Genomic DNA, 10,641 nt, shown 5'->3' with positions numbered 1-10,641 from the left:
TTCCATACAAAATGTTGGACTTTGTGACCTATTATTTGCGCAACCGGCTCAGCTTCAATCCACCTGGTAAAGTACTCAATGGCGACGATGAGGTACTTCATCTGACGTATGGCCAAAGGGAAAGGGTCCAAAATGTCTATTCCCCGCGTATGGAAAGGCCATGGGCTATAAATTGATCACAGCTCCTCAGCTGATGCATGACACCAATCAGCGTGTTTCTGACATTGCTCACAGCACTGGCCATATCTCCCGCAATCTTCCTTCATGGTTGGCCAATAGTACCCTACTCAGATGACTTTCAACGAGAGAGCTCGTCCACCTATGTGACATTAAGCATTGTCTTAACAAGTTCTTCTAATGATATTTTTTCCTTTCAACTACTCCATTTTGTTGTGGAGTTCTAAGTATAGATAAAATGTGTTTTATGCCACTTTTTTCACAAGAGAAATTGAATTTTTTTCATTTCCCCCCATGATCACTCCTTATAAAGCTAATGTAGCAATTGTTTTTAGTTTGTAAAAGCTTAGCAACCTTTTTAAAAGAAAAAAATACATTATTCTTGGAAACAATAAATAATTTCCATGTGAATCTAGAATAATAATCTACAAAAACAAGTGCATAATAGTTTCCTTTAAGGCTCATGGTTCTTGAACAAGTTCATGTGAAGCAATTTAAGGGGTCTTCTAGTTGAAAAAAAAAAAATCAGCCTAAAAAATCTTTTTAGTTTTTTTTCCTTTTGAAAAGCTTCAGAGACCTTGTCCTTTTCAAACCTAAGCTTTGGAACACCATTTACTAAATATTTTGAAATTAGCTTTTTTCAAATGATGCATATGAATATATGTTAACCTTTTAACTAATAGTTGTCTTTCAAGCATTCAAATTTAAAATGATTTTAATGGAGACTATCTAACTCAATGTTAGACTATCTAACACCAAAGAGATGATAATATAGATAAGATCAAATGACCCCAAGTCATCTCCCAATGAATTCAATAGTAAATCCAGTCAATAGGTATTCAAAACTTATGCAAGTAATAAGGGTTAGAAATAACTGCAAAGATAAAAGGGTGTTGAGATTAATGTGTAGAAAATTAAGATAAATGATTATAAATAGTAAAGAAAACATGTTGACTCCCACCGTTCATTCAACAGTGAATTTTTCATTGATTATCTTAATATTTTTACTCTTTCAGTTCTCACACAGAGTTGAACTTAACCAAACAAACATCAATCAAATTTAACAAAGTCTTTTCAACAAAACAAGCGTCTACTGAAGTATTCAATATCTCACTCGTCTCTAAGCATCTACTCGTGAGATGTTTATCTTCTACATCTTGAACTAAGTGAACAAAAGATTGATTAAATATAAGCGAACTAACCAAGAACACCAATTAAAGAAAAAAATTGAATTCTCAATAAGAGTTCAAAAATAATTCCTTAACAAACACCAGAATTCAAAAAGATCAGACCTTCTAACACAAAGTGCTACAGAGAAATTAAAAGTAGAACTTTATTGAATAGAAACCTCAGAATTCATTGCAAAATCACAAGAGAATAATGCTATATTTTTTTAGTGCTACTATGAAGCTTCTTCTCTTTCTCCTCGAAGCTTGTATCTTTTATACGTTTTTTGATCCAAGGATCTCAGAAATATATTTTCTCATAGATATTGTTTACAATTTGCTTAGTTTCCAACTTTCAAGAAAAATCATATTTGTTTCCAATTTTGTCGCAATTATGTTTCTTCATATTTTTGCAAATTATTTGCTTCCGATATTTATCAGAGATATTTTACATTTTATTCTTTAATACTTTAACTCAATTCTCATTTCTTGTTTTGATTTAGAGAAGCAACTTGGACTTTCGCGTGATTTGACCCACTCACAATGGTAGATGTTCCATTCAGACCGTCTAGTCAGACACTTCTATCCTACCATCTAGTCAAATCAGCTACTTTGAGAAATATTAGAACGTCTAGTGCGAATAAAATACAAGATTAGCAAAAATAACAGTTAAGGCCTAAATAAACTCAGGAAGATGAATCTTATTTAAAATAATGGATTTATTTATGGTTATAGTTCAATAGTCTATGATTAAAACTATTAAGTGTGATTGAAATTATATTCATCAATCACCAATCATATGCCTTGAACAACCACTATTAAGATACCACAACTACTTCTTGACTTTCAAGTGCACCTGCAAAACAAGTTTATGTAGCAGAATATGGTCCCCTTATTAATTTGGTCCGCCAAGGTTAACTCTTTCTTTAGCAATTTTTGGCATCCACTTGAATAACCCATTAGGAACATCAAACTTTCTAGTTTTACAATTTTTAACCGTATGACCTTTTTCCATACAATAAAAGCAAGTGATAAATGTTGAAGCATTTTGATTTTGTATAGGAGAATAACTTTTTAAATTTTTTCACTTTACCTTGAAAACCAAGTTTATAACCAACTCCAACTTCATCAAAAATACAATTTTGTGATCCAAGCAAAGCTTTCACATTTTCTCTTCTCATTGTAAATTTGGTTAAAGTTTTTATTAGATAATGACATTTGCTTTGTAAAGTTTCACAATTTTTACAACTTTTAAGTGACTTGCTAGATTCAACACAACTACAAGAAGAGTTTGTATATATGATTTATAAATTTTCTAAATTTGTTTTGGCGTTATTCAGCCCTTCCTCTAATGTAGTGACTCAATTTTCTATCCAATTGTTCAAACCCTTAAGTCTATTATTGGACAGGGCTAGCTTGTTAGTTTCTTCATGAGTTTCTTTGAAAGCATCTAACAACTGATTGTAATTTTCTCCATTGACAAAAAAGTTAGAACTTACACCATTGATTGATGATTCATAGTCAGTCATCAAGCATAGATTTGCTTCTTCGTCTTTATTGTATGAAACACTAGGTTATTTTTCATCATTGTCCTCTCAAGCTTTGTATGCCTTTCTTGTTTTGGAATTCTTCACACTTTTTCTCTCAAAACATTTTTCCTTGTTTTGAACACTTGGACATTAAATTCTAATATGTCCTTGTTTACCATAACTATAACAAGAAAAGTTTGAAGAACTAAATTCAAGTTTTTTTGTTTAAATTGTATCTTTCTATGAAAGATTCTTGCCTCTGATCTTTATTTTTAGAAATCTCCCAAATTTCCTGACAATAGGTTCAATGTTTCTGAATTATTACATTCATAAGATTCACTCTCACTAGTTTTCTTTTTTTGAATAGCATTCCTAAGTGCAATGCTCTTGACCTTCTTGCCATTTCTCTTTTGGTCATTTAACCGATTCATTTCTAGCTATGTTCCCTTAACTTGCCAAAGAGTGACCAATGGTTAAGGTTGACAGATCCTTAGATTTTGAAATTGCTGTCGCTTTAGGTTGTTATCTTTTGTCAAGAAATTTCAGAATGTTGATATTAAGCTCTTCCTTATCAAACACCTTTCCTAGGCTCATTAGATGATTTACAATATGTCTAAATCGTTTCTATACATTTGTTATGGTCTCTCCTTGTTACATTTTAAAACACTCATGTTCTTGGATCAAGGCATGTTTCCTAGCCCATTTCACATCAAAAAATTCTTAATGTGTAACTTCTAATATGTCCCACATCTCCATAGCAAAAGTAAATTGAGAGACCCTAACAAGTCATCAACATTCAAAGCAAAAGTAGTTATGTTTTTTTGTCATACAATCATATTGAACTATTTTTTTTCTCAATTCCAGGCCATTCAAGCCAAGGTCTATCAACAAGTTCATCGTTCATCATATGTTTAGGCATAAAAGGTCCATTTACACCTGCATCCCAAATCCCTCTATCAATTGATTCAATAAATATCTTCATTTTAACATTTCAAAACTGATAGTTAACACCTCCAAACATGGATAGTCTATTGATAGAAGTGTTAAAATGTATGGCTTTACACTAGAGGGGGGTGAATGGTTTAAAGGGGGTTTTCACAAACTTTTTAAGATAGAATGAAATTCCTTGCAAGAAACCAAATTTAAGAATTCAGTTTGCCAAGAACAAAGCTCAAAACAAAAAAGCACCAGAAAAACAATTGGTTATTTCGCATAAAAACAATCGGTTGTTTATACCAGTAAAATAACAACAACTGAAATTAAAGAGTTTAAGGAAGAGAGAAATGCAAAAATAGTTTATACTGGTTCACTCTTAACCCAAGAGCTACATCTAGTTTCCCAGAAACCACTAGGGAATCCACTAGGTAATCAAATCCAGATTACATACACACACTAGCAAAGAAGTGACCTTGATCCCCTCAAGACACACACTTCCTTTGGCTCAACACACACTCCACCAAGAATGTTGATCTCGACAACCTCAAGAGCACACAACCCTTCTTGGCTTTACAACACCAGAATGTACACAAATCATAGAACGAATTACACTGTTACAAAATCAACTGAAATCAATATTGAGTATTCCTATTCCACTTCTCTCTTGAATAACCAAAGCTCAAGCGAAAACTCAAATGCTTGAAAACTCTTTGAAAAACTCAAATATGTTTTTCTTTTTATTGTTTGTTATAAAACATTAACAAACTATTTATAGTATTCAAATCTTGGTCAAAGCATTTAAAGCAGGACTGTATTCAGTTATGAAATCAATTAAAGCTCTTTTAAAAAACAAAATTGTTTTTATTAGGATTCCAAAGAAACAATCGGTTGAAATAGCGAATCAATCGGTTGTTTTGGTTTGACAGCAAGTCAACCATCCAAAACAGTTTTCAAACTTTTTCAAAAACACCTAAGTATAAAACAATCGGTTGTTTCGACAAAACAACAGGTTGTTTTTCACTTAGTTTTGAAAAATACTTTAAACTTAAAAGATTTGAAAAACACTTAAGCTTTAGATTCAACAAAGAGTGGATTACAAATATAATCTACCCTGGATCCTATTCTAAAGCACCTCAACAACATCAAGCACCTCCAGCCTTCCATCAAACGCTTAGAATTTGGATTCTTCAAAGCTTGAACACACTTAATTCAACCAGAAGTGTTGAACCAAGTGGTGTTCAGGTTTTGAAGAATCCAAACCCTTTGAAGGATGTTGAAGGCTTGGTTGTGCTTGCTGTTGCTGAGCTGTCTTAGTTAGGATCTGGGGTAGTTTGAGTTTTGTAATCCACTCTAGATTGAATCCAAAGCATAGACATTCTCAATCTTTTAAAAGAAAAGTGTTTTTCAAACTAAGTGAAAAACAACCGATTGTTTTGTCAAACAACCGATTGTTTTATACTTAGATGTTTTTAGAAAATATTGAAAACTGTTTTTCAAATGGTTGAGCTGTTAAAACCAAAACAACCAATTGATTTGAGGAAACAACCGATTGTTTGTTTTGTTACCATAACAGAAAAATGGTTTTTGTTTTAACTGAGCTTTAAATGGTTCTAACTGTTTACGCTCCAGTATTTAATGTTTTGACCAATCTTTAAATGCAATAAATAAGTTTGTTAAGATTTGATAACAAACATCTTTGAATAAATTCAGTAAAACAGATTTGAGAAATAACAATCTTTTTAGAACAACAAGATTCTGATTTTCAAAGAGTTGAGATTGCTTAGAGGTTGAGATTGATTAAAGAGTGTGAGATAGGATTTCTGCTTCTATTGATTTCAAATTTACTTTTGTAACAAGTGTAATCCTTGTATTTGTTAAACAAGTTTCTTCTGTGTGTTTGCTAAGAAGTGTTGTGTGTTCTTGAGGGGATCAAGATCAGCGCATTCTTAGTGTTGGTGTGTTGGCCAAGAGAAGGGTGTGTCTTGAGGGGATCAAGGTCACTTTCTTGGTTGTGTTGTAAGTGATATAGGTTTGATTGCTTAGTGGAATTCCTCAGTGGTTTCTAAGAAGACTAGATGTAACTCTGGGTTTAGAGTGAACCAGTATAAACATCTGTGTGCATTCTCTCTATCCTTAACTTTTTAAATTCAGTTTTGATTTTGTAAACTGGTATAAACAACCGATTGTTTCTGCAAAACAACCGATTGTTTTTCTGGTGCTGTTGTTTTTGCTTATTGCTTTGGCAAACTGGATTCCTTATCAATTGTTTCTTGAGATAATTTCATTCTTGACTTAAAATTTTTCGAAATCCCTCTTTAAACCATTCACCCCCCCCTCTAGTTTAAAGCCATCCATTCTAGCAATTGGCATCAAGAGCTTGGTTCTTGAAAGTTATTCAAGTTGATCCGAAAACTGTTTTTTAAATGGCTGATAAACTACCTTTTGGGGAAGGTGCTTCAATCAATAGACCACCTCTGTTTTGTGGTTTGAACTACCAATTTTGGAAAGTAAGAATGAAAATCTTTATGGAATCACTTGACAAAGGAATTTGGGATGCAATTGAAAATGGTCCTTTTGTCCCAAAGTTTGAAAAAGATGGATCTTTCACTGAAAAGCCTTGGTCTCAATGGACTGATTCAGAAAGCAAGAAGGCCAAATTCGATTGCATTGCCAAAAATATAATAACCTATGCTTTAAATTCTGATGAGTTTTTCAGGGTCTCTCAATTCAAATCATCAAAAGAAATTTGGGACACCTTGGAAGTAACTCATGAAGGTACAAATGAGTTAAAGAGAGCTAGGAAGCATATTCTAATCCAAGAGTATGAGATGTTCAGAATGCTCAAAGGTGAAACAATTGCTGAGGTGCAGAAAAGATTCACACACATCATAAATCATCTCATGAGCCTTGACAAGACCTTTGAAAAGGAAGAGTTAAACATCAAGATCTTGAAATGTCTTGATAGAGCATGGTAACCCAAGGTAACTACTATTTTCGAATCTAAAGATCTAACATCCTTGAGTATGGCTTCTTTGTTTGGTAAGCTTAGGGAACATGAGTTAGAGATGAATCGACTCAATGTTCAAGAAAGGGAAGACAAGCACGTAAGGAGCATAGCCTTAAAAGCTTCCAAGAACAAAGGAAAACAAGAATCCAGTGATGATAGTGATGAGGAAAACCTTAGCTTGCTGTCAAGAAAGTTCAGCAAATTCTTGAAGAGGAACCACAACAAGGACAACAACAAAGATAGGTATGGAAACAAGAAATCAAATGATTTTAATTCCAATAACTATACTTGTTTTGGCTGTAGTAAGCAAGGTCATATAAAGGCAGATTGTCCAAACAAGAGCAAGGAGAAAAAGCCTAGCTACAAGGAAAATAAAGGCAAGACAAAGAGAGCCTACATAGCTTGGGATGAAAATGAGGTATCATCATCAAGTTCTTCATCAAGTGAAGATGAGAAAGCAAACATCTGCTTGATTGCTGAAGAAGATGATGAATCATGTAGCTCAAGTGAGGTAAGTTCATGTGCTTCTTTAAATGAACAAAGTTATAGTGAATTTCTTGAAGCTTTTCAAGAAACTCATGATGAAGCTAATCGATTGGTTCTTTCAAACAACCGATTGAAAGAACTTAATAGCTGGTTGGAAAAGAGAGTGAAATCACTTGAAGATGAGATTGAAAAATCAAAAGACGATTTCAAAAATCTAGAAAATCATTTCAAAAATTCTTCTTGCAAGTGTGACACTCTCATTTGCGAAAATTGTGAAAATCTTGAGAAAAATGTTCATTATCTTGTTGACACTGTGGACAAGCTTTCAAAAGGGAAATCTAACTTTGAGAATGTCTTGGCATCTCAAAGCTGTGTTTTTGGAAATGTTGGTCTAGGTTTCAATCCACAGAACCAACAAGATAAGTTTTCAAAAAAAAATTTAAGAAAGCCAGTAAAACAACCGATTGTTAAATCGAAACAACCGGTTGTTACATGCTTTTATTGCATGAAGAAGGGCCATTCGGTTAGATTCTGCAAAATAAGAAAGTTCTCTGTTCCTAGAGGCTACATGAAATGAATTACTAAAGGATATGAGGTTCCAAATGAGAAAAAGAAATCAATTGGACCCACATTTGTGAAGGGACCAAATCTTGTTGCTTGAACTCATGCTTGTGCAGGAATATTAAAGAAGTGTGAAGGACTGAGTCATCTGATCAAGTTTTTGGAAGAAAAAGACCAACATTGAAGCTGAATCAATGTTCTACATCTGTCCAAAGGCCATCAACAGTTAAAAGAGGCTTCTTGATCACAAAGCACATGGCTCATTGAAAGAAACCATAGAGAATAAGACCTTCCTTTCTCTGTTCTTAATTTCTGTTTTAAAGTTCTTTTTCATGTTTAAATACCTTCTTTAAAATTCTTAACTTCATCTGCTTTGAACTCTTTCTGCTCATAGTTAAAATTCAAAATCAGTTTTAACTGCTGCAGAAAAACAACCGATTGTTTCTTCGAAACAATCGATTGTTTTGATCCTGACAACATTGTAAAGAAATCAATTTAATTTCTATTTTGAATTTCTATCCGTTGTAGATCAATTTAAAGAGAGAATCCTTGGTCAATGAACCTATGTTGAAAGTTGATCACGTTTAGAGAAAAGTTACAACAGTCATAAAGGAGTATATTCCAAAATCTTGGAAATTCAAGAGCCTTAATGACTAGTCAAAGATCACATGTGAAGACCATGTGATTTTCAGCTTTTTCTGACGTTTTCTGTGCAGGGCAGGGTCAAGTCCTCTCTCTCTGAAAATCTGGTACCCACTCATGACATTGAATGCTTTTTAATTCTATTGCTGCTATAAAATCTGTTGCAGCTGATCTCTTCCACAAGAACAACCAATTGCAACATCTCTTGCAAAATCTGTGAGTGAGCTTTTCTCTGTTTTCTTCTCTGCCATCATGGACTCAACTCCTCCCACCTCAAAAAGAGTCAAAACCAGAGCTGTAAGGTCTGGAGGAAGGCTAGAAGGATGGTTTTCTGGAGACAATGATCTAATTGAGAGATATAGGTTTGAAACAAGCACCAAAGTGATAAACAACCCCAAGTTTGTGTGCTTTGATTGGCTGAAAAGCCAAAAGCTGGACAATATAAGGAGGTTGCTGAAAGATCAATCTCTCAAAAAGTTCCTGGAGATGAAGGGAAACATCTACCCAGATTTAATAAGGGTGTTCTACACAAATCTCAAGTTTGAGGGAAACAACCTAGTTTCTCATGTAAAAGGTGTAGATATGGAGATAACCCATGAGGTATGGGCTGTTGTTGCTGGTCTAAAGTACTCAGGCCTCAGGATTAACAAGGGAAACCTTGGAGTAGTGGAGGATTTCAACAAAATCCAATACTACAAAAGTTGCTTGAAGAACCAACATGCTCAAGTTAGGACTTGCTCGGTTGGAGGCCTAAAGCTTGATGAAAGGTTGTTAGCCCTCATTGTGACTTGGATTCTAACTTCAAGGGGGAGCAATCATTTTGTTCTTACTGAGGAGGATCTAGTGTACATCTTCTGCATCATGAAGAAGATCAAAATCAATTGGATCCACATCATCAAAGAGCACATGCAAAAGGCAATGAGGTTAAGTGACTATCACTATCCATATGTTGTTTTGGTATCTAAATTTCTACTCTATTTTGAAGTGAACCTAGAGGATGAAACATCTGAGTTGGTCAAGTCAACTCAAGAGTTGAACAATGGATCACAATGGGTTTTACCAAAGTAGGTGGCAAATGGATTAGCAAAGATGGTGATTTTGGTGCCTCATCTAGTGTTGCTGCTGATCATGAACAAGATGAACCTGCTGATATGGATTTTCTACATGAAGATCTACCTGAAGCACATCAAGATGCTGGACCTAGTGCTGGTGCTGGGAATCAAGAAGAAAGGATGCAAACCATGTCTCCTTTTGAGAGACTCATGATGAATAGGCTTGATAACTTTGAGGAGAATCAAAGGAATCTCCATGATCTTTGTGTCAACAATTTCCAGAGGATTGATAACAGGTTTGACAGCATAGATGCATGCTTCATGACTCTAGATGAACAGATCGAGACTGTATAGAATCAAATCTTTGATCTTCAATATGTTGATGATGATGAATGAAGAAAAACAACTGGTTGATGTATCGAAACAACCGATTATTTTTTTGGTGGATGTATCAGTTTTTCTTTTTGCTGCTTTTGCTGTTTAGTTCTGATGTATTCAAAACTATTATCTTGTTTTATCTCTTCTCTTTGTCTATTTGTGAAGACAAATAGGGGGAGATATATGTTGTGTTTGATTTCAGTTTTTTTTTATGCAAAAAAGTTTGGATGAGTGAAACCTTATAGGTTTTTGCTCCTATATTTGTTTGTTGATTACTCTGATATTATGCTCTGAATTTCTATACTTGTTTTGTGCTAACCAAATATCAGAAGTTCTATGCTTTGCTTAAAACTGTGCTTTGCAGGAACTGCTTCAGATTCAATTAAGTACAACACAAGCATCAGGAATTTGTCTTTATCAAATAGGGGGAGATTGTTGAACCAAGTGGTGTTCAAGCTTTGAAGAATCCAAACCCTTTAAAGGATGTTGAAGGCTTGGTTGTGCTTGCTATTGCTGAGTTGTCTTAGTTAGGATCTAGGGTAGTTTGAGTTTTGTAATCCACTCTAGATTGAATCCAAAGCATAGGCATTCTCAATCTTTTAAAAGAAGTGTTTTTCAAACTAAGTGAAAAACAACCGATTGTTTTGTCGAAACAACCGATTATTTTATACTTAGATGTTTTTAGAAAAGATTGAAAACTGTTTTTC

Source organism: Phaseolus vulgaris, chromosome 1, assembly GCF_000499845.2.
Source record: "Phaseolus vulgaris cultivar G19833 chromosome 1, P. vulgaris v2.0, whole genome shotgun sequence".
Lineage (NCBI taxonomy): Eukaryota > Viridiplantae > Streptophyta > Magnoliopsida > Fabales > Fabaceae > Phaseolus > Phaseolus vulgaris.
The sequence above is the reverse complement of the archived record's forward strand: the minus strand, read 5'-3'. Positions refer to the sequence as shown.